Raw genomic sequence first — 25111 nt, forward strand, 5'->3', positions numbered from 1 at the left:
ATGAAAGCGTAAAATTACACAAAATGCATATGATACAAAAAAAAGAAATATATACAATATATAAAGTGTAGTGCTTTGTGTAATATTGGGTTGGCAACTAACTAATTGCGGATTTTGTCATTAGGCGGTATTGACAAAATCCGCAATCACTTAGTTGCCAACCCAATACGTAGTAAATAAAACAATTTTCTACCGAGGTTCCATTTTCTTCGTTATGTTCTCAACGACGCGAATCTGCATACAAATTCGCAGTCTAGACTAATTATAGTAGAACTTCGTTTAACTAAATTTGTTAGGGGACGAACAATTTATACGTATAATTGGACTTTGTAGATTTTCCTTACTACGTAATTATTATTTTTCGTTCGTATAAGAGGAGTTCTCGTTGAGGTAAGTGAATTCGATCAGTAAAAATTCATTGATAAATAATCGAGTATTAATTGGTATTTCGTTCCATTAAATGGAATACAGATAAATGGAGTTCTACTGTATATTATGTAGAAGATGACATATGTCATGGATTTCAATGATCTTGATATATGTTATAATGTCGATACTGTCGATACACGGATGCACGTTAATGACAACTCAACGTATAGTCAGGATATCTTGTAACTAGTAATGAAGCGGAAACGGGATGATTCTACGTGATAAAATAAATTGAGGACGTAGAGAAGAATTTTTTCCTACGAGCTTTTGTTTTCCGAGAAAATTAGCTTTAAATTTGTTCGGCCATGTTCGATCTAATTTCGTTCGATTTTTATTCGTCTTTCGAAGAATTAGGAAATATCGGATGATGTTTAAAACAAAGATTTATTTAGTGTTTAATGAAACTGATTATCAGGATACGCTAGAGTGTGAAATTGCAGAAATTGTCATCGATACAAAGAACAGAATGAGAAACATTTTCGACAATTTATAAATTAACAAACTTCACTGTATGCTGTCAATATGCTATTTTACAGTGTATTCTGTTTTATCCAATGCAATAAATATAAGCAAAGATAGTCATCTATAGTCTTTAAATCTAAGCATAGTTAAATACACGTATGAGTACGAAACAAGTATTCAAAGTCGAAGTCAAAAAATGTCTATTCTACATTTTCAATTTATTTCGTCATCATGTAGAATCATTCTCCTGCTGGATTCTCTTGTACGATTGAACCACGAAAAATTATTAGTGAAATTTTACAAATCTTTTAAAACTTTTAAACAAGAATAACAAGCCTAACGATAAAGAACATGGAATTTCAGAAGTTATTTTATAAATAGAAAATTATTCGGTTCTTCGATATGAAATTGAAAAATTGTACAAGAGAAGTCTATTACCTACAATTTGTATCTTGTCAATTTGCCAATATCATCGTAAATTATTCCGCAAGTGGAACCCAATTGCATCTACCTGCCGCTAGACACAAGTCATTCTGTGCATTGAATTGGTCCAATTATTTAGACAAATTGAAACAAAATCTCGTTATTTCCACGACATGCCATATATATCGTTAAGAAACGAGTTTGTTTTTCTTACTTTTATCTTGGTTCGATTTTATCAGCGAAATTATTTAGCGACTGTCTTCCATATGCAAATGTGCCTACAGCACGGTCGTCAGATTTTGTGTTTTCCTTCTCGCGGAAAAATAAATCTTGGGACTTTACGAGGATAGAGAACCATAAATACGAGACGGAAACTCAGCTAAAACTAGACCAAACAACCGTGCCCCCTGTTATTTGTTCGGCTGGCTTTATATGGTAAATCACGCGAGGCTTTACTTTCGCGCGTTGTCCCTCGTTTTATGGATCATCTTTTCTCTCTATTCCAAGAAATATAGTACAGCTATCCGAAAGATTTTTGCTTCCATGAAAATATCAGGGAAACGGGTTTATTTGTTTATCGTCCATTGGCATACATATTTACAAATTTTACGTTGTCAGCTTTTTATTACATACGAGTATATTTAGTAGTATGTTTTTATGTAAAAGGATACGAATTTTTAAAAAAGTACTTTGCTTTTCACATCTTACGTATATTTTATTATTGTAAGTTACTGCATATTCGTACTCGCCCTAAATGCACAAACATTCTCAATCCAGTTACTATCATCGTATAAAAGCAGAATGAAAGAATTTGATTAAAATTTTTAAATTATTTCCTGATTGAATTCCTATTCTTCAATCGCAAAAAAGAAACCAATAAAAAGATCCTTTAATATCGTTAAGATTTTCTTTCAAGATACTACACAACCCAGAAACTAGTATAAAAAGTCTCACGGTGACTCGGTAAATTTTCGTATTGAAATATCAATATACGAGAATAATTATTCAATTATCGTGCAAATCAATAAATAAGTAAATTCTAACAGTACCAACAACTTCATTTCCAGAAACGAGAAATCAGAATAAAATATCGTACAGGTGATCGAGAAATATCTACATCGAAATATCAATACTCTAAAACAATTATCTAATTATCTCACAAATAAGAAACACATAAACCTCCCGATATTACAAACAAAAATGTCCTATCGTTTCGAAAACCAAAGCTGACAGAAGCTGCGAGAAACGATTCTACAAGCGTTCCATGAATATTTATTTTGAAATGCCCACGCATGAAGGCAATTATTCGAGTATGTTACACATAAATTCCAAAGATGTCCACTCGAATAACCTCGACAAGTGAAACTACTTATGAAAGGAACTTACGGATGCTCGAGAAACACCAACAACGCAACGATGCGAAAAACGAGCGCGCGAGTAGCGTAACAAGTGCAAGCTAATTATTTCACGCTGTCGGCGAAAAGCGCATCGTCGGCGCGGTTCTCGAGCGCGGCACACCGGCGATAAGGCGGGTTCGCACGAGGGCGGCGCGCGATAAGCGCGCGGATTACACGCTGGATATTACGCGACGAATATTTTACCGCCGCTTTCCCGCTCGATTTTGTATGCAAAACGCCGGTTGTCCCCCGCTGTTAGAGCCGTTTGCTCGACCCATGGCAGCTCGTAGCCCAGGCAGGCTCGTCGTGACTCAGTTTCCGAAGTGTATTTGATCGAGAGGGCACACGTGCCGGATCTGGGGCTGCACAATGCTCCCGTGTCGACCGAGAAACTCGTTCAAAATCGTCCACGAGCTCGACGAACACGCGTTATTTCACCCTCCCTATAATAGGCGCAATTTCCCGTGTACAAAATACACGTGCGCGGTTTCATAAGGGGCTGCAAGAGTTTTCGCGACAAGGAGCCTGAATAAATTTGTGGCATGTAAATATTGACGCGCTCGTGCCACTGTTTTAGTCGTGTCTCTCGTCAGCTGTGCGAAAATTTTAGGATTACGGAACGGGCTTAAAGAAACGTCTGCGAGGATGATGGATAAAAAATTGGTGGTGAGAATTGGGAAAGTTCGACGAGCAATTGGGAAGAAATACAGCGATTCGTGGGCTAGAGAGTTTGATGCACCCAGTGGGTTCTTGTGGGTTTCTTTGAAGACGCGACAAGTGTGGAATTTGGAAATGGTCCACCTTTGATTTGAAATTAAAATGTAAAACGTTTGCAGGAGATACTTACAGGAGTGTGATGGATCGGAGAAATTTTACTTTCATATCGTATGACGGATACTTGTTGCGGTTTGATATTTTTATTTATGTAAAGCTGATCTAGTTGATAGATAAACAGTTGTGACGTTTTTCCAATTTCTATAAGAGACTATTAAGTGTACAAATTTGTTAAACACGTTCAAATACGTAATATAGAAATATTCAAAAAAGAAAGTTAAATTTTTTCAGGGATGAAGTTATTGAGATCGGAGAGAGGTAATTTTTTTACCGTGTTTCTCTTCTTCTATCTTTCAAATGTAATTATTTGAAACATATTTGCAGCTATTAAACGAGACACGTGACGTTAAAAAGTATTTTTGAACGTCTAAGAAATATCGAGTAACACATACGTATATGATCATTGCATTTTTGATATCTTTTAGATTCATGGACGAGCTGAACAAAATTTCATTTTCCTTAACCTCCTCTAAATTCATCAGCTACTTTTCCTTTACAAGCGAAAATCAGCAACCGATTAAAACCGACAAATCGATTTAACATCGTCGAAAACCAATCTTCATCTATATCAGCCAGAAATTCTTTAATCAATCTTTAATTAACCATACTTTAAATAATTTTTCTATACACAATTACCCTGCCTCCACAAATAAACTAACAAACTACTTTGATACGCGTATTCCATGCTAAAACCACCCCTAAGTCACATCGTTAAAAATCCTCGCTGTTACAGCACCATAATCTCATCGAATACCCGGTATCAATATGGAAAGAAGGAAAACGAGAAGATCCCTTCGCTGCAGCCAATCCCAGGAGCCAATCGAGGGATCTTTAAACGACGTCTCATCCCAGAGTCACCCCCGTGCTCGCTAGGGTAGCGGCTCGGGACGCGTTTTCCTGGTAGCCGAGCGTGAGCTCGTAAAAATCTTCCCTTTTAATCTGCTTTTCGGTCCACAGCGACATCGACATCGACAAAGGTGGCCTGATGACGAAGACCTGAGAGACTTTGCGCACAAAGCAGACCGCGCCGGTATCGTAATACCACAAAAGCCACACAGCCAGCTCGCGATAAGTAGCCTCATACCGATACAGATTCGTCGAGGCGTGTTTAACTACAGGGAGGGTTAAAATCGCTTTGCGACACGTGCCCGTTCACGGGGCAGAACATCATCGCGAAACACAGCCCCTCTCGCCTTCGACTTCACCGGGCTGTTCGACCATTTTCGTTGTCATCGTGCGTCGTCTGAGCGATCGGTTCTTCCCGTAATTAACGTCCCCTTTCCCATCCCTCCTTCAGCTTCCCGACAACCTCTAATTACGCTCTTCCGCGATGAGAGAGCCTTGGATAGAAGACTGATTAGAAATTGAGCCCCGAGAGCTTTTCCACCCCTTTCTTTGATAAGAGCCCGGCCCAGCCACTTCCAACGCTTTACGATGGAAACTTTTTAGCATTTATTCATCGTTATATACTTCGGTTTCCTTTTTCCAAGAGTTCGGGGAGGTGAAAGGTTTCCAGAAACGGTTAAGAAGAAGATCGATGTTAAATTTTGCTGGCTATATCGGTTTTCCGAGTTCGTGGAGTCGAATGCTTTTTCTGATAAGGATTAAACTATTTTTAAGTACTCTGTGTTGTTCTTATTTATCTGCTTTCGTTTTATATCTATCTTATTTGTTTCTTTGGTTTTAATTCTTCAATTTTGCCGCTATTTAAATGTTGTATACGTATAAGAAAAATGTAGAAGATTATTTGAGAGTAACGTAAAATCTAATCAACGTATATTACACAATTTCCATCCCTTGTAGCTTGAAGTTTGAAATATCGATTTTATAGCTACGTGAAAGTAACTCTTTGTGAAACTTTTAATGGAAACTCCTTGATACAATATACTTAAAACCGTAAAAATATAAGAACTTTGTACTTATCATACAGAAATATCGTAAGCATATTCGATCTTTCTTAGCAAAACGAAAGTCGCATATCGCGTCCAAAGATATAAATTACGCCATGTATAAACCCGAAGACTTCGATAAACTTTAAACTATTCGATGGAATACCACGTAAAGGAACAAAATCTGCGTGTCCAATGAACCGTGCAAACGCACATTACTATGCCACTTCAAATAGCACTTTCTAGCATCTCATCCTACACACTTAAACACGTTTATACAACGCTATTCGCGAGTGTCACTATGTCACTATTACTTTTGCATCCGCTACTCGGGCGCCGATACACGTTCGATATACAAGGTGTCTCAAGTTTTTCTGAAAATACGATACCAGACGAGGGCTAAATCTAAAATCTAAAATACAAGTGAAAATAAAATGGCGCGATATCTAATGGCCTTTCCCACCTGTCTCAGTATCATTGATATTAACGCTATAACTATCAACCTGTAATGTATATTTAAATAAATCAAACACATCGGTTATAATTCAAACTATACTACGAACATAAATAATGTAGAAATCATTTGTCCCAATAAAAGTTAATATTAATTCTACCACAAGCATTTGTATATTTTTAGTAATTTTATTTTATAAAAACAAAAATATCTGAAGCCATCTCTTGGCTAGATATACTCTTCCATATTTCATACAATATAAATGAAACGAAAGCAAAAGAATATTATATATTTCTATCTTTTACCTATTCCTCTTGATCGTTCCTTTTCCTACTTCTGTATTACCTTGTTTCTTTCGTTTCATAAGGTGATAATAGAAGAAGAACAATTTCTGTATTATTTTATTGAATTAGGTATGATCCATTTCGTTCTATTTCTATTATGTTCGTGCATAATTCAATAAACTAATATACAAACAGAAAACATTGTGCGTCTATTATTTCCTTATAAAACGAAAGAAACTTTTCGGACAACCTAATATTTCTATTTTATTCGTCTTCTGGCATTTGATTTTTCAACTTTTCTCCTGTTAGTCGAATCACTGTATCAAACGAGAAATTCATCCAGTCCATTGAAATTTATATTCACTTCATTGTTACGATAACTTTCCAACGAATCGTTAAGATCGTCAATTCCCCTCCTAATAAACCACAAACTTACGTTTATGTGAAATTTGTTTCTTATTCTCATTCACAGAGTACTGCTATCATATTGTGGAAACAGATTAGCTACAAGGACACCCTGTAGATATATAAATTTATTTCACCGTCTTCGCATCCGTCTTCGAGCCGAGTCCCGTTACGGCGATAGTTTCAAGTGGACTCTCGCACAAGAGTGTACACGAGTGTCTGCAAGTCTGTAATCCAATTACAAGCAGGCTCGTAAGCTGCTCCGTGTAGTCCGAGAATCGTATAAGTGCTGTTTGCGCGTAACGCTGAAGCTAACGCATCGATAGGATGAGAGAGAAAGAGAGAGAAAGAGAGGGAGAGAGGGCGACGAATAATAGGATCGAACTAATCACTTGTAAAGTCGTCCGGAGAGGATTTGTCGTGCTTGCCGATTTTTTTCGTGATTCAAGCGCCGTAAAATCCACCATCCAGCGAAAATCAATCGAACGTCTGGATTACGCGTACGCTCGATTAATTTAAATACCGCAAAATTGATCCACGTTTTATACTAAATCGCGTACACTGGATATATGTATAAAACAAGCAAACAGATCGTTAGAGAAAAAGATTTCATTCTGATTCGCGTGATATGTCATTTCGATCGTTGCATAAAGATAGATATTCTGTATTTGCAAAGATCCTTTCATTTTTAGCGAGAGAAATTAAAAGGCGTATTTTTCAGTCGAACGTTTTGCGCGAATTGTTCCGTTAAAGACGAGTGCGTTCGTCATATCAGTAATTCGCTGGCCAGAAGCATAATTTTGAAAATAAATTCCTATACGCGTCATTCTTTAGTAAATTTATGTACGACCGGCCATTTATCAATTCATAAAATATTCAAAATCACGAGCAGATTATTAAAATCGGGAATTATTATTTTCATAAACGATAAATATTATTGGAATACTTGTTATTCGATATCAATAATAAACGATGCATAGCACGTGGTATTATTCCCATAAACTGTAAAAAGTAAAATACAGGAGAATTTAGGTCCTAGCTTTTTCATAAAAATATCTAAATTCTATTTACCTCTTACTTGATTTTCACCGTCTAGTCATTACACCTTTATCTCGCACCTTTCCTCACACTTCTTTTCTTCAATTAACGTTAACACCAATTACAAATCCTATGTGAAATAATCACATTGCAACGCGCAAGCGTAACGTATAATGAACGTGCGTGGAAAATAATAGCACGGAATAACGTAGAGTAAATAGTAGAACATACAAATAATAAACAGAGCTTCCTTGTACGTATGTTCTAAAATCCTCGTATCAATATCTCCATTAATTTAAAAGACACAATGCAGCAAATGATACAAAGAGAGACTTTGATACACTCGTTTCTCCTCCGTTCCCATAAATTCCAGCCAACAGGCTCACGAGCGCGCACGCGATAATTCAATTCCACAGAAATCGAACAACGATTCACTTTGATAATTACAGACGTTACGAAAGAGCACGTCGAACATGACAGGGGAATGGAAGGTAGCAAGTCGAAAGGCTGTTCGTCAAAATGTAGCTACACCAGGGGGCAAGCTATATTTCACGTAAAGATGCGTTTCTGACAGAATTAATTAGAGCGGGACCGCACGCTGCGTACTTTGGAAATAAAAAGTAGTAAACGAAAACGAAAGAAGCAGAGAGAGGGAGGCGGCAGAATTGGAATTCCTGGTCGGGGGGTGGCGGACGTTCGAGCGACCATGGGGGGTGCTTTTCAGTCGCAGCACGACGAAACAAAAGCCCAAGCCATCGGAGAGGACTGATTAATGAGAGACGTGCGTGCAGAGAACGACGACAATTATGCGACTCGGGATACAAACTGCCCACGCGTCGCCTCATTGTCAATGGAGGAGCGTGTGTATTCTCTCCTCTCTCTTTTTCTATCTTTTAACTCTCTCACGCTCATTTTTCAAGGAGAAAATAATCGTGAGACTGGCATCCATCGACGGTGGCCTGTCATTCATGAACACGCGTGACTAAACGAGACTTCCTCTGCTCGCTGCGATTTTTTAAACTCTCTGCAATGACGCATGGATTTCAGATTCTTTTATCGTCGATAAAATGTATAAAATATAGGAAATTCGTCCGTGGCTTTATCACGTAGTACGTGAATATTCGGCCCTCATTTTTCAGATGATAACGAGGAAGAAATTAAAGACGTTCTGGACGAAGCAGATAAGCCTTGTAACGTTTTAATATCTCTAGGATTCCAGACTGTTGTGAATTCTTTGTGCTGTTACGATCGACGAAGAAAATGGGAACTATTGGAGGAAACGAAGAAAAGAGATGTTATAATTTCTTGGCGACGTATGGATGATGGTGTTCTAATAAATTATGTTTCGATGAAATCCGATAGGTTTTTATGCCAAGCTTTGAAAATTTGCATTGGTCCAATATCAACAAGTACAAAATTTGTATCGTGTGTTTATCTTCGATAAAATTATATCGTATGTATTACAATATACCTATAAATATTAGCCGTATCCATAGCAATAAACATTGCTGACTGAATATCGATTTGACTGTAATTTATGTAAATTTCGTGTCAGATTTCTATCATGAGATATTAGAAACGTTTATAGCTCGGCGTAACTATAAATCATACGAAGGGAAAACAACAAAAGGTACAGATCTATTTTTAAATCGTAATTATGCACATTATCTTCGATAGAAACTCTGCATACGAGGATCGCAAAAATCCATCGAAAAGAATAAAATCTCATGAACAAAATCGACAATCCTTTCACTAGTAGCTATTTATGCTCAATTTCCCTTCACTCGTACAGTTGCATGTTTGAAATATCTGTTACTCTCGGCAGACGAATTAGTAAATTTCAATATTTGGCGATTTAAACGTTTCACTTGCCGTAGAGAATTGCTGTAAAATTAGAAATACAGAGGTAGAACTAACTGTTACGCGGAACACACATCTCCTGTGTTTAAAACCATAAATAATGGTTCTTTATAATCGATACAAATTTAATATTAATTCGTAAGTTCCGCGAGACAGGAAGAAGATGCCATTCCACAAACAGGAATTTTTTTAATAGAAAGCACTGGCCACAGAGAGATGTCTACGTTTGAAATGTATTCCTCAAAGTTTTCTTATAATCCGGACGACGGTAGTAGCGAAACCCAGGCACAGGACAATGGCGTGTCTGGTATAATACCAGACAGAGAATAATTTAAATACGTGAAACGGTATTCAGCCGGGACTCGAGGCTAGTTGCACCTTCTGTTCGCGGAAGGAGGAGAATCCGAGATTATACGGAATAGAGGGATGCTATCATCGAGAATTTCGGCCGGTGGAATGGACGTAGCTCACTAGAATTTACATAATTCAATTCCCATCCGACGGAAGCTCGAATTGACGATCTTATCGCGTAGCTTCTCGGCCGAAGCTCGCCTTAAAGTGGCTGTCTAAGAATTATGTATCTATTCGTCTATCGAGCCAGCCGATTTCTCGTGTTAAACTAACGTGCAGGCTTATGGCAGCGTAATTTTCAACGAACCTGAAATTGTTTACTAGAAGCTATCACGTTGTATAATTTTTTCGAAGAAATCAAATTTCCATTGAAATAGAAAATGAAAGTCGTCATCGATATCGCGACTAACAACAATAACAAAGGATTTTTTGAAGAAGATTGTCGTTCGTATCAAGGCACGACGACCAAGTTGTAATCTGAAGAATAATAGAAACAAAGAAAAATCACCTGACAAAGGAGAGCGTCATCGTTGATCGCAGAAGACAGATCATGAATAGATAACAGATGGATAAATAGATAATTCAGCATAAGAACGACCTTGAGAGACAATTTATAGAAGAATGAATCGATGCAAAACCTACTGCACTATCTGAAACATCGAACTTTACAACAAATTGTAAACTTTGCCCTTGAGTCATTAAAAACTTAAAAAAATTATAAAAATAGTTCCTGTAACGTTGAAGAATGAAAATAAAGAAAAAAATTCCAGTAAATCCGAGGTAGACACCTAGTTAAATATTTGTATAAAAATTTGTCTTACGTGATTTTTTCCTAACAAATAATAAAGAAGAAATTTTCTTGTTACCAACGTTATATCGTTTTCTTCGTTTATTCTTAATTTGCATTTTATTGAAATCTTGTTATCTTACAATTGATAATATTCTTATTACCGGCATAATCAATTTTTACGATTGAGATTGTTTTATTTTATTTTATTAATTCAGCTCGTACAAGGTAAAACGATTGTGCGATTATATGATAAGTAGGATGAAATTATGGTACAACAAATTGCTTGATTGGAACGTTCGTCGAGGGTTAATCATAATAAGAGACTCATTTTCGAATTATGCTATTTGCACATCTCTATACGAAGTGTATCTTCTGCTCTGCTATTTCTACAACGATCAAAAGAATTTATTCAACAGGAGATAAAAGATGTAATAAATAAAAATGACAGGAATTTCTTATTTCTAATTTTACCTTTCGCGCGACCAACAATGCCATGCATGTTGAACGATAAGTAATAAAGTGCAATAAAGGAGTTTATTTCGTGCACGATACAATACAGTGCGTTACCGATCTCCGCGTGGCCACGAGCCAAATAATCAGAGCGTGACAGTTAAAACAGAAAGAAGATTAGAAGTACGTGAGTACAGGTGTCAGCACGAGACAAGCGCTAATAACCGGATACCAATGAAATAAATGTTCAATATTCCAAAATTAAAATTGGTCAGGAAATGTATTGGGTTGGCAACTAAGTGATTGCGGAGTTTGCCATTAGATGGTATTGACAAAATTCGCGATCACTTAGTTGCCAGCCCAATAGAAACGTACCGAACTCTCAAATTTGAAAGCTGGATATGAAATTTCGTATACTTTTCTAATAACAACGTAAATCTTACCTTGAAATTCATTATGATCGCATGGATTTTCAATGAGGAATGATTGTCCTATTCTACGATCTACGTAGAAATCCTATTGGGTTTTCCGGAAAGTCGGTACGTAACGAAATTCAAGAAAAGTTTGAAAGCAATCTATACTTTCAAAGAATTAGCATTTTATTGAATGATGTATGTGCCATTTCTGTCGTGACATTTTACTATCCATCGTGAGCTTCGCGAGTTCTCCTTTAAAACACTCCTTTGGTAATAAATTATACGAAGTAGTTTCCTAGTTTAGACTCTAGCAACCGCAATTCTCTCAAATCAAAAATTTGTATCCTTATTTCCTTGAGCCTTTCACTTTCTCATTTATTACAATTCTACATTCGTTTACTTTTATCAAATATTTAATACGAAATATATTTGTTATCCTGACATTTCTACACAAATTTTCACGCTCAGAAATGGAACAATCAACACGGCCAAAAAGTGATAATCGCGCGAGATAACAACAGGTAGGAATTGGATCGTGCAATTGTCGTATGATAAATGTAGAATGGAAACATTACGGACAGGGAGCTGTCAGCATATCGTAGGTAATATATCTCACGCAAGATAAAATGCAAACTTTCATGGTATATCTACGTCGCCATCCTACTCTAATCTAACGTAGATATTATCGCTTAAGGAGAAATTATCCCAGAAACGCGAAGAGACGCTCTTTAATCAGAAGGGGAAAAAATGGGTGTAGGAAGTGCGTTTAATTTCTTGTCAGTCAAAGGACAAATCGTTTGAAATGATTAAATTCGTGCAAAACTGTAAAATGTAATAATAATAATAATAATAATGTAATAATAATAATTGTAATAATAATAATAATAATAATGTAATTGTAATAATAATAATGTAATAATAATTTTAAAAATAATAATAATAATTTTCAATGAAAAAAATAATACCTTTTGCCCAGAAGAAAAAGGAAATATATTGTTTTGGAAGCTATAATTATGATGAAATATTAATTAATTAACTATACCTGGATAAACGTTTAATTAAAATACGATCAATTCATTCGGTCGTTATACGGACTTTCAAACAAACGCGTTTCGAGCTAAGTGTTTTACAAATTTCGGTACTGATATTTTATTCAATTATACTCGTACATGGCTTATTAAGACATTTCGATCCTGATATCCTATTAATTTCTGTACAATTCATATTGCCAAATGGAAAAAAAAGAGAGAAAAGGATCGTAGGATACCAATTAATAACCAGCAGAAAATTCAGCGGCATTACACACGCGTTATCTGGTGTCCAAGCACTCGTACACGGTTTATTTAAGCGAAAAATAAAATGGTCTAACAATTTCGCAGAGAAATGACGAAACGATGAAGCAAAGGGAGGGAAACAGAGGGGAAAAAGGAAATGGTAGAGAAAAATTAAACTCTATGAAATGTGCGGGAAAAAATATAAAGTTACACGGTTGGTATACGCGCAGTCAGGTGTCCAGCGGCAGAAAAAGAAACAAGGGGAGAAAAAGAAAAGAAGAAAATAACATAGAAAGGAGGAAACAATGAGATAGAAAGACCCAGCCTGGAATTAAAATGGCTGTATAAAATACAAGAAAAATAGCGGCCGCCTCGTGCAGAGTAAAAGTACTATCCTTTATATGCCATCCGAGTGTGACATCGGTTAAAGTACTTACATCTCCAGTTTCGTTCTGGTACTTCGTAACAGATATACATAGCCGTTCACACGCGCAAGAAGCATGTTGAGGCGAGTTGTACACCGAGTACCGTTCATCTTCTCGTCACTCTTGGAGCACCGTGCACGAAGGTTAACGACTGTCGAGATTAAGCGTGGAATATTTCCTAGCCTTCACGCTTACAAAAATTTCCTCGATAACGAACACTATTTATACTAATGACAATTGTAGTATATCTGCTTCTACGCGAGAGGTGATTTTAGAAAAATACGTATCTAATAGAGGACAGAATGTTATTTATTCGTGTCCTTTGAACTGGAATGAAATTTTGCAAAATGCATTTTTTCAAAGATTATGAAGCAGGAATAAAGTAAATTGCGCAATGAAATAATATTTGTAACGTTTATGAAGCAGAACAAAATGAAATGGTATTATGAATATATTATATATATATATATATATATATAGTATTATGAAACGTACCAATATTGATTTAAATCGTGCTATGAATTAATGAACTCTAATGATTTTAATGTGTGTATTAAAAATACAATTCTACGATTGTGTCTCCTGCATTTCTGACTTAATCACGATTCATAAACCCACCAAATTTTGTTAACAAGGCAACAAATTCTTGCCGACTCTTTGTAAAATTCCTTTTATATCCTCTTTAAATCTTCCTTATAATTTTATGAAAAGAGAAATAACGATTCTCGTAACACAAGTTGCAAGAACTTATTTTCGGCAGTACGAACAGATTTGAATGAACTCAAATGAAGTTTTGGATCTCATTTATGATATACGTATATGTATGTGAATATTATGTGGAAATCCATTTTCTAAAAATAGCCTCTACAATACTAACTAAGTAGCCTCCGGTATGAATAGAGATTATTAACCCTTTAACCCTAACGACCATGTCTGTCGTGGGCTAAGCTAGATATACACGACGTTAATGATACAGTTATTCTAACTGGTCGAAATATATGATTTATTCGATATCTTATCAGCACATACGTGTATATCTTGTATTATTATCGCTTACTGTAATAAGTATATATATGAATAAAAACTAATTTCTTTAATCTATGAATGAACGTAATGTTTCCTGAATGATTCCCTTATCGTACAATAATTTAACTCTAATGTGAAATTATACAATTTCATATTTGTTCATAACTGAGGACTATACGAGAAGAATATAAATTCGTTTCTATTGATTTTCGTTTTAACTTTAACGTTAAGGCGAATAAAACGGAATATTTTAATAACAACGACTTATCAGATGCAAAGACATAAGAATATAATAGATGACAGGCTCATAAAATTTTGTGGAGAATCAACAGTACAGTTATAGTTATTATTAACGTTTAAAACCAAATTTTAGCATGTTTCATCACACTATGAAATATAAACATAAATTTTTTTATATACAATTGATTAATATTATACTGAATTTTAAAACTACCATAGAGGAAACGAAAAATACGACTTAGTTTCTCCTTTTAATGTCATCAATTACAAGAAATCGCAATTAACCAAGATTAAAACTATAGTGATGCGTTGAAAGTCAATATAAAATTTCAATATTAGAATTTTCTCCAGAATTTCCATTCATTTACCATACGATTCTCATAAAAGAAGAAAACAACGTCCTGGATCGATAGGAAATCTAAACAGCTTCGATCTAGCCGTACGCATTCTAATATCGTGCCTCCCTCGAAATTAATTCTGTGCAGGGTCCCCTAATTTTATGTAAATCGGAAAATTGGACGAGCATCTAGCCGCGTAGGAATCAGAAAGGCATCGATGATGAGTCATCATGGACGCTGAGAATGCCGTCGTAAAAGCGGCGTCGTGACGACTATACAACAAGGGTGAAATGAGTAAAATGAACAAAGACGCAGAGGATCTTAATTGATATTTCCGGCTCAACAATTAGGGCTTAAAATCATCGATACTAATCGCGCCGATTACATGCAAATTGAGATTAATTTGTTTTTTTATGGCGTCTGATGATTCACGAACGATGAAATAAGATTTCTGAGTTAAAAATAGGATTATGTATCTTTTCCCATGGTATCTCGCTGGGGGGTAGCCATCCACATGTTATTTGGCAATTAAGTTAGGAAAATTTATCAAATGTCCAGTTGGATAAATTGTAAAGTGCAAATTACATAATAAAAAAAATGTATCTCTTCTTTCTGAATTGGATTAATTGATGTAAAATAATGCCTTAATTATAATAGGATTTGATATAGATAAGGTTTACACAGATAAGTTTCGAAGCTACTTAATCTTGAATCGAAATATTAAATCGATTAGTATAAAACAATTTTTAACAATTGGGTTACGAATGACTACAGTGATCTAGTTTAACACGCTTCGTTTTATTCTGTATGTTATACTTAAATGCTAAAAACCATTAACAACCTTTATCGCGTTAAACGTAAAATACGAAATAGAACGAATTACCAGAAGATTAAGTAATTTTTTAATTTATAATGGTTACTTAGAATTCAACTATAGCAGATAGTTAAGACTGTAGAATGTTGATTGATCGTTAATATAAATTTAAAGTACTAAATTATCTATCTCCACGAAAATCTTTTAGAAAGTAGAAATAAATTTTATAAACGTCGAAAGTTGGGAGAATTTTAATTACAAGAAATAAAGTAGCTTCGTGTTATATTAGAGAATCGAAAGTATAGGAATGTGATGTTTATAACGAACATGCATAAAAAATTATTCGATTAATTCTTGCTAATAATGAGAGAATGGATCCATTATTGGCAGTAACAGAGAGAATCACAATTTCTCTAACAGAGAATAATTAAAGCTTCGCCAGTTGTCTGCTGAAACGAGACATCGAAGTTCGAATCAATACTCCTATAGCCAACTGCGTCACGCATAAATCGCCGCTTAATTTGAATTTATGACATCGCGAGGGTGAACAAGCGATCCCATAATAATGCCTTCACGCCTTATGCTCGTGGATGCATCATCGTCTATTTTTAAACGAGCTTAATTTTCTTCTTACATCAAATCAATGATCCATAATGAAGCGTATAATTGATTACACAAGATTTTTAACCTTAAGTTTGAAGAACAGAAGGCGTTGATAATTATATTTAACGAAGTAGCTGAATCAAATATCGATTAATTGAATAATTCTCATATACATTAGGTTGTCCAAAAAGTTTATTTCGTTTCATAAGGTGATAATAGATGAACAACAATTTCTGTTTTATATTATTTTATTGAATTAAGTGTCATCCATTTCGTTCTATTTCTGTTATTACGTTCGTGCATAATTCAATAAATTAATATAAAACAAAAAATATTGTGCGTCTATAATAATAGAGAAAATTTATTTATAAGAAAATATCCTTATAAAACGAAAGAAACATTTCGGACAACCTAATATAATAGAATTTTGTGTACACCCTTTCTTTTATAATTTAGGTCGACGGTATGCGTAAGAGATAATTCTATTTTAGAACGATAAGTTAAGAACAGACAATTCTTGATTAACTAACGAAAAATTCTGATTTAATAATATTCAAAGTAGGGTTAGTTATCGTATTATTATTTTTATTCTATTATGTTTTTTCTATTATCTACACGACTTACTCGCAGTTACGTTTATCTAGCAATAACCATTTCTGATATTAAACACAATAAATTAACATAATTGTTCATTAAACGCAAGACACCGTTTCCCTTGCTCGTACATAATTCAATAAAATTTCCTATCAAGACTAATTAATTAAAACTACCGACAACAAACATATATCTACTACCTTGTACGAAATAATTAGATGGACAAATCTAATTCATCAAAATCACTTCGAGATATCAAAACAAATTAATCGACGTATAAGAATTCTCTAAAGAGAAAAGCTCCAAGTCAATTTTTTCATACCTTGTACGATTTTCAGTAAGCGGCACGAATATTATGTTAGCTACAGTGGCTAATTGCATTGGTGCACATCAAAGAAAGTCACGTGAATTCATCCCTCTTTCTCTTGCAATTTCTCAGGGTAAATTGAACAAGTCAAAGCAGCATAAAGCGGTGAAAACGGTCCAAGCGCAGCCTGGTAATTGAATATGCAGTGATTAGATCGAGGCGTTACGTTTCTAAACATAGTTTACAGAGCTTTGGGTGCATCGATATTGAAATTATCGTGCTCGTTACACGGCCCCGGTCATATCGTGTCATTAAATTATTACCGTTAACCAAGCTCGCATCAGAATGGGCTTCGACGCATGACTTTACGGACTCGTTCTCGACATCACGCTAGAATAATTGCGGTCATTTTCCGATCCTCCCGTCGACAAACATTCGCGCGCAATAACGCATAAACGCGTGATAAATTGATCCATGGTAAACAATTAATCGTTGCCGATGCTCCTAGATATCTCGTGGAAATCACAGGTTAAAGATCAAATTGTGTTTATGATAAGCATGTGTAAGTGTTTGGCGCAAGTGAAGGTTCGAATTTTACGTTCGATATGAACACTTTATTGATAGGACAGCATTTTTCACGAGTACGCGACCTGCGTTACTGGAAACGCTTTCGGAAAATGAAATCATTTTTTCGAATTGTTGTATCTGAAATAAATTTGTTGAAACGATAAGTATGAAAATTGAAGGACACTCTGAAGAGTCTTCGATTTTCATCTCTGCGATATTTATGTAACATTATTCATCAAACAGCAATATTGTTGAAAATGACGAGGTGAGTTCACGCTCGCCATTCATATGCAGATGCTCTAATTACACTAAACAGTAACTAGAAGATAATTCTAGATATAATCGATGGATTTAATCGATAGGTTTAAGATATTCTTTCGTTTTTGTCCCTAGTCCATGTAAGAAAGTGCAATAAAGGTTTTTCGGCTCAGAACGATGTGATAGATTTATCCAAAGAATAAAATAATAACTATTGCGATCCTACCCTTAAATAAAGAAATAACGACAAATATAATTCACGTAGGAGGTCAATTAACACTTTGACTGCCACGCCGAAATCACACGTTTCGCTGAGGACGTCACGGAAGTATTTTTATTATTCAAAGCATATAATGGCAAAATAATAATAAATTGATGATGTAAGACAACATTCTTCCCCAATGGATCGTTTATCTTATTGGTGATCACGGGTGACCACCGTGGTGCTTTGCTAACAGTCGATAGCGACATATTATAACAAGGTTTCGTTTATTTCAACAAACCATTCGCATTCGTTATTTCGTCATAAGCAAAACGTGCAGAATATATCGTTGAAACGTGTAGAAGATATTAGTAAACGGTATTTGCTCATTCTATATATAATAGTAAGGTATGTTCATATTTCTAGCTTCAATTATACGATTATAAAGCAGCATTTACGATTATTTTTTAAGGTGTGTTTATAATAATATTCGTAGATTAGCCCCCAAAGATATGAATGCAAACACAGTGCACCGTTAGATGCGAGATTTGTCCTCATTTTTTTTTTTTTTTTATTGACGTTCTAATAAAAGTGTTTAATTGTTCAATGGGACATTTTTTATTTCAAAGCATCTTCTATTTATCGGTTATATCCAAAATGCCCTAACTGTTAATTTTCATTCAATTTTTACAATTGTAAGAAGTTCAGGCTCTCCAGTCACCAATGACCACCGTGGCAGTCAAAGTGTTAATGTGTTTCGTCGTTAGAATGGTAATATATTCGTAACGAATTAAAGAAATCTACAAGATTCTGTAGTTAAAATAAAGTTTAGAATTTGGAAAGTTTTTACTACTTTTATTATTATTCGTGTTACGTAAGAATTTCTCTTTTCCTTACGATCGCTGATAATCGGCTTGCCTGGCCTTAAACTCGTTAGCACTTACGAATAAACAGATGTATCTTTCGTAAAAATGTATTGAGATATCGATACGGAAATTTTACAATTGTACATATATATGTGTATCTGTGATATAAAAGTTTCGTAATTATACGCTATATTGTCCTTGATGCTATAAGACATCGAAACTGAAAATTAGAATTGTAAATCTGGTATCAAAAACATCGCAATTAAAAACTAGCAAAAATATCGTAAATCTGTTATCCAAGCATCATAATCAAAGACCAAAATACTTTGATCGATGTTGAGATATTATAATGGAAAATGATCTAATCAGAAATCAAAACTTGCCATTGCAATATCATAATTAAAAATGACAAATATAGTAGAACTATACATTATTTATATTACCATAAATATATATCATAACTAAACGTACTACTGTTTCTTTCATCTTAGCAAATATAAATTGTTAAAGTGATCGCCTAGTAACGATGAAATGATTAATGGAAACGATAAATTTCATAACAAAAGCAAGTAATCCCATTTTCTTGAGAGCGTTCAAGCATTGCAGCATAGTCGAATCTTTAAGTAATTCCACTCGCAATCTTCAGCCGCCAACTTCTTGAAATCTCCAGAGGCGACAATTCGTTTCTTATCCAATGGGAATCGTATATCACATGGAATCTAGAAACTCGCAATCTTACTTTTGCTCAATTCGACTTAATACATCGAGAGAACACGATCATTTAATCAAAGCGATATCTTGCCGAGCGATATTTCTTTCAAGAGATGATGCGTATATATGATCAAGATGACTAAAAAAAATCTTGCAATGTGTAAATTACATTCAGATACTTATCGTAATGCCACGTTATAAACGTCATGCGATAAGTTTATAGCACTGCCTCTGTGTGCAACCTACAATTAGGATCCGCTAATTTTCAGGCAGTCAATAAATAAATCACAGAAGCACTTTTTGACTCAACCGGTTTTTTTTTATATTTAATAAAGAAACCTTTTTACCTTTCAAAGAAAAAGAATGCAAAAATATTGCTGTTAATATCTATTCTTTTTACTTTTGGATATTATACGTAAAAAAGTTCATTTTACTAACTCGAAGAAATTAATAACAAAATCCTTAATATTGTACAAATTTCAAACTTTAGTAAAATTCGTTCGTATTTTATCTTTTTCGCCTTTCAAGATACGTCTTTCCCAAGTTTATGGAAATCCTAAATTTTTAACGAAGATAGAACGAAAGTTGCCAACCTCTGCCACAATATACACTCAGTTCATGCAAATTTCTTAATTTCGAGAAACCTAGGAAAAAGATTCCCAACATCTGACATAATATACGCTCTTCGTTTTTCCCTCCCTGGAATTACGATAAAAAATTTCTCTTGCTGGTATTTGAGAAAATTCATTTTCGCAAAAGTAGAAAGAGAATCCTCAGTTCTTAGCATAATGTACGCTCTTCGTTTCTTTCGAATTACGAAAACTTCCGTCCCCGTGAAATCCATAAACCTTCGATTTCCTTCGACTTCCCATGTAAGAAACAAAGATACCGCTGGGTGAAAGAAAATTTTCAAGGCTATATCGTTGTCACAGTTAGATAATCGGCTAACAGAATTGCAAATGCCCGGTCAACCAAATAAATTCGGCTAATAAAATAAAGTGGAGCAGGATTTTGTCGTCGGTGCGATCGAGCCAGAACAAAAGTTTGCCCACGAAAGAGTTTCTGAAATAAACGCGACCTGAAAGAGACCAATTTATTCATGCTCTTTGACATTACAAGTGCGCAACCCAGTTTCGGGATTGACTGTGCAAGTAGTTCAACTTAGGATATTCTATTTTTACGAAGTATCACCGTACGATCCCGTACCGGGGACGCTAATGTGTCGTCGTTAACCGCAATTATAGCCTAGTCGCTATCTGAACGATAAACGAGAATTTATATGTTAACAACGAAGATAGGTGGCGGTTTCTTTCGCGCGTGTAATATCGTTCCACTTTCGTTTGAAACGCATTGTGCGTACAGTAAAGCGTGAATTAAACGCGACCATATCTTATTAAGTTCATCGGTTGAACGAACGTTAATACGAAGTGCAAGAGTATAATAGAGAAACTCTTTCGACGATAGCTTAAAAGTTGGGTTAACTGGATATAACTCATAGTAACAGCGACGTAATTGATACGAAGGGTATGTTAATGAGCAAAGAAATATCAAACGGTTATGCACTTGGTCGTAAATCCGAAACATAATAAAGGTACGATGATGATGATAGCCGTTTAACTACGTATATTATTTGTCACTTATTTGCATATAGAGTGACGGCTGGTGTTGGTGTTTTATGATGCTACTAAATCCTCGTAATTAGCTAACAATGAACGTTTTTCATTTAATTTAACGTAGACAGTGAAGTTTGATTCTAAATAATTGGGATAATAGTCGAATGATTCTGACCAGATAAATATGGTACATACATAAATATATAAAATACAATATAAATCGGTAGCAGTGACGAATATTGATAACTATAAGAATCTTAATCCTTCGTAGGTAACCTGAGTTTGCAATCCAACAAGTTTGAATCTTTTTCTTCCAAATTTCTTTCTCTACTCGATACAATTTTAAATATCTTTGAATTTTGTAAAAAATTGTTCGAATCTCTATAAACAAAGCAACCTCCAGTAAAAGAATTAAGCTTAAGGATAAACGATTCATTTTACCCAGTTCCTGAAGAATTAAACACGAATTACTGACATGCTAACAACAAAGAAGACTAAAGAGAAAACACCCCAGTGACATCACCAAAGAAATAAAATAGTCAAACTCGAAGATGGTATCCCATTGATGGTAGCCATCCACGCGTTATTCAGCAATAAAGTTAGAAAAATTTATCAAACGTTCAGCTGGACAAATTGTAAAGTACAAATTAAATAATAAAAAAAACCTGATACTCCTTAAATCATCGAATTACGAGTAACGACAGAGAAATTAGGGCATCGTTCGCTCGTAAACGGCGATAAATTTCTACGATTGTCAAACTGACCAACGATACTCCATAAAGATGGATTGTGCTGCAGGCTCGCATGCGCATCTTGTAAGGACTAAGGACCCTTGTGAAACAGGAAAGGGGTTGTCGAGGACGTGAAGGCTTTCAGGACGAATGGATAATCGGGAGTCTTCCCGCGTGCTATCCTCTCGCTGCCGAGTAATAAAAGACCGAGGTCCTCCCTGTTAAGAGTACCTTTTCGTGCCCACTTTTTAAACGAGGGCGTACCCCACCGTCGAATATGAAAGAAGAGAGAGAGAGAGAAGAGGCAGTGATCTCTCCTAATGAAATATTTAACAGCTTCAATAGCACGCAAATACGTACATTTTCGTGATTCGTCACGAAAACGTTCCTCCAGTAATGATTTCGTGTACGTACATACGTATACGCTATCGTTGAAAAGTTTCCAATTGAAATATTTGTCTCGAAGATAGGAATCTTGGATCTTTTTAAAGATACGAAAGTACGAATGAATTTTTGTGCGAGGTTTTACGTACAAGTGAAGCTTTTACATAAATATTTTAATTTATTAGTACGTAACAAATGATATACAATTATCAGTTTACCATTACACGTATTACTAGACTGCGGATCTTTACGTAATGTCACATTTTTAGCGAATATATTTGGCTAAAGAAATGGGTCCTAAATAGGGACTTATTTTCTCAGTAAATATTTTTAGCTAGAAAAATTTACCAAACGTCCAGCTGGACAAATTATAAAGTATAAATTAAATAATAAAAAAAAAAAATATTTTAACGAGTACCTTACTTTGGACATTTTCTATATTCGTTTTTATCGTATCTATGCATTAAGTATTATTCCATCATCCATAACATGTGGATGGCTACTCCAGGGATACCATCTTCGAGTTTGTCTATTTTATTTCCAAATTTTCTTTAACAACAAAAATCTAGTTATAATATTTGATATCGATATGATCATCGACTGTGTATAATGCAATAATCAAAGTGCATAATCAAACGCGTAATTAAAGGAACACTATGAAAAATTAATTATTCTATGAAGCGCATTATACAAATTATAGCGCATATACACGTATATCCTATGATATCAAGACAAAGTCTCAAAATTTGTGAAATCATTCGAGACGCGATGTGCGAGAAGGAACATCAAATGTGACAAGGCAATAAGAAAATCTTCTAATCCGCTTACGAAAAACAAGATATTACGAAGTACATGGAATTCGTCTGAGAAGCGCGAATATGAAAAGCGAACCGAATCTTTCAAACGGTAACGTACGTTATGCCGGACGTTAAAAACGTCTCTCGTCGAAACACACGGAGCAAGGAAACACGAGAGGAGAAAAACGAACTACATATATACAAGAGAAAGTGGCTAATTACGTGAATTTTTAGAATCACGCGAAAAATGACGTTTCTACTTATGTAGCCGTTAAAAGTTCTCGGCAACATTATTAATTAAAGTCAACCGTGACGTTTTCGGTCCCCTCTCATTCAATCCAGCGCGCCATTAATTATTCCTCTTAGTTACGAGCCGTGGCTCGTAATTACCATACAAATTCGAGGGATTTAATTGAGGAAAAGATATATCCAGCGTCGGTCCAACGGTTTTGAGGTTTTTCAGACGTCGACGCGAGAGGAAGTGCAACGGAAGAAGGTGGATGTAAGGAGGAAGAGAAAAGGAAGAAGATGCACACGCGTCGACGTACGAAACTCGCTCTGTCGCGTAACGCGGCGTTGAAATTGCCGATCATTAAGAACATCCGGTCGCTCAAACGGCGGCTCCAGTTTACCAGACCAGTTTCTGCGGCCCGAATCAATTTGCAGAAGCCACGTGTGTCGCTTCTTTTCCCGAACGACCGATCGCGAACCACCGATACAGTGAAAGATACACGCACGATAAATACCAATAAATGACACTCCTAATAAATTATTTTCATCCGTTGCCTGGCTTTCCTTTTCCGTCCAACGTACGATTACTTAATTCCTGTTTTTACGATCGAAGATTTTCTTAAAAGACAAGTTTCATTAGACCGTTTATGTGTGTTTATGCATTTACTTTAGGATGTTTAGCAGTGTCAAAATGCAATGTTCGCGATTGGAAAATTGCCTAATGGATGGATGGAACGACAGTGTGGTGAGATTACCTTTTGTGAGACAATTTTAAAAATATTAGTCTTTTTTTCTAATTTGTGCTTTACAATTTGTCCAGATGGACATTTGGTAAATTTTTCTAACTTTATTTAACTATATGACACGTGTATTTTCGTTACTCGTCGAAATGACCACGTCTACAAATGAATTTACCAAATGTCCAGCTGGACAAATTGCAAAGTACAAATTAAATAATAATAATAAAAAAAAAATCTACAAATCGTTAGATCATCTATGGATTGGTGGACGTTCATGTAAGATATGTTTTTTTCCCGTATTGTACTATCGATGTTCTTCTTTCCAATTGCACAAAGTACTGAATACAAGTAATATATAAAAATAAATGTAAAATACACATTGTTACATTTAGTGAAATAATTCTTCATTTACATTCTTATCTTCATATCGTATATTACTTACGTTCGGGAAAATACGAATTTGCATAGATATTCGCGATATATTGTCTTATTATCGTTTTATTATTCTGCCAACAATTTTGCTATTTTTTTTTACTTTTTGTTCCTGTTAGGTAAGCTTATTTTCGGTATATTTAAATGCGTATCGCTTACAGGTGAGCGTGTACTAATTGCTGAACGAAGAAAAAATTTGGGTAATTAGCATTGAATCGGAGCTCTACCTTTTGCGTCTTTGTGCGGTCGGAATAAGAATTACCTACATACGCATGGAATTCTGGATATGTGAGAAATCTTTGGATGTATATTTTGAAGTGACTTTTTTTGTAACTTTAAAAACCGTATTTTTTATAAATAGAATGATTTTCAGAATTGTTGTTCCATCTTTTTATAGCAAGATATTGAACGACAAACTACCTAATATTAGTTATACTAGAATCGCTAAATACGTAAATTATCAACAACATCAATCG

The 25111-nt window shown here is 35.0% G+C and overlaps 1 protein-coding gene and 1 long non-coding RNA gene across 2 annotated transcripts in view; one reads left to right on the forward strand and one right to left on the reverse strand.

The window, feature by feature from the left end:
- The window catches only part of LOC100651250 (breast cancer anti-estrogen resistance protein 1), a 162072-nt gene that overhangs the window by 80398 nt on the left and 56563 nt on the right, over positions 1-25111 (reverse strand). The window lies entirely within an intron of this gene.
- On the forward strand, positions 2796-5167 carry LOC125385467. The gene is made up of 2 exons (XR_007224780.1): positions 2796-3463; positions 3548-5167. It is a non-coding gene; the product is annotated as an uncharacterized LOC125385467 (long non-coding RNA).

Source organism: Bombus terrestris, chromosome 7 (genome assembly GCF_910591885.1).
Source record: "Bombus terrestris chromosome 7, iyBomTerr1.2, whole genome shotgun sequence".
In the NCBI taxonomy this organism is placed as follows: domain Eukaryota; kingdom Metazoa; phylum Arthropoda; class Insecta; order Hymenoptera; family Apidae; genus Bombus; species Bombus terrestris.